Raw genomic sequence first — 654 nt, 5'->3', positions numbered from 1 at the left:
GGCCCCGGCCGAGGCCTCGGCCGCCTGCGTCCCCTCTGCTGCCCATCTCTGGCCGCGAGCCACCCGCCTCGCAGGCCCACGCGTTGGGTCCGGCGTCCACCCGGCCGCCGCCGCCGTCCACCGGCTCGTACGGGACTCGGGGGCCCACCTCTGCCTTTAGGGCCGCGCTCGGGGCCCGGGGTCCGGTCGCTCCTGGCCCGCGAGCCGGGCTGGAAGTACGTAGGGCTTCTTCCTCGGACACCTGAAGACATCACCCCAGCCGGAGGATGGCGGCGGCGATTGGCCGGGCGCTGCGGTGTGCTTCGGGTTGCGCCGGGTGGAGCGGGGCCGGGTGGAGCGGGGCCGACTCTGCCCTCGGGGTTTACCACCGAAGTTAAGACCCGGCTTCCCGCTCGGAGGCGCCAGCCTGGAAGCACGACCCGCCCCGCCTGGGGAGAATCCTCGGAGGAGCCTAATCTCAGGGAATCGCTGGGCGTGTTGTAGAAGGGAGGAGGGGTTGGACAAAAAGGGGCATTCTTGCTTGCGGGAGCGGGCCTAACAATCCAGGGAGATGGTAATGGGGGAGTCGTTATGCAACAGGCAGCTAGCGGGGCTTTTTGGCAGGAATTGGGGGGAGTAGGAGGAAATGAAAGCAGATGCAGGCAAGTGGGGGGG

Source organism: Pteropus vampyrus, unplaced genomic scaffold (assembly GCF_000151845.1).
Source record: "Pteropus vampyrus isolate Shadow unplaced genomic scaffold, Pvam_2.0 Scaffold399, whole genome shotgun sequence".
Lineage (NCBI taxonomy): Eukaryota > Metazoa > Chordata > Mammalia > Chiroptera > Pteropodidae > Pteropus > Pteropus vampyrus.
Note: the sequence above shows the minus strand (reverse complement) of the source record.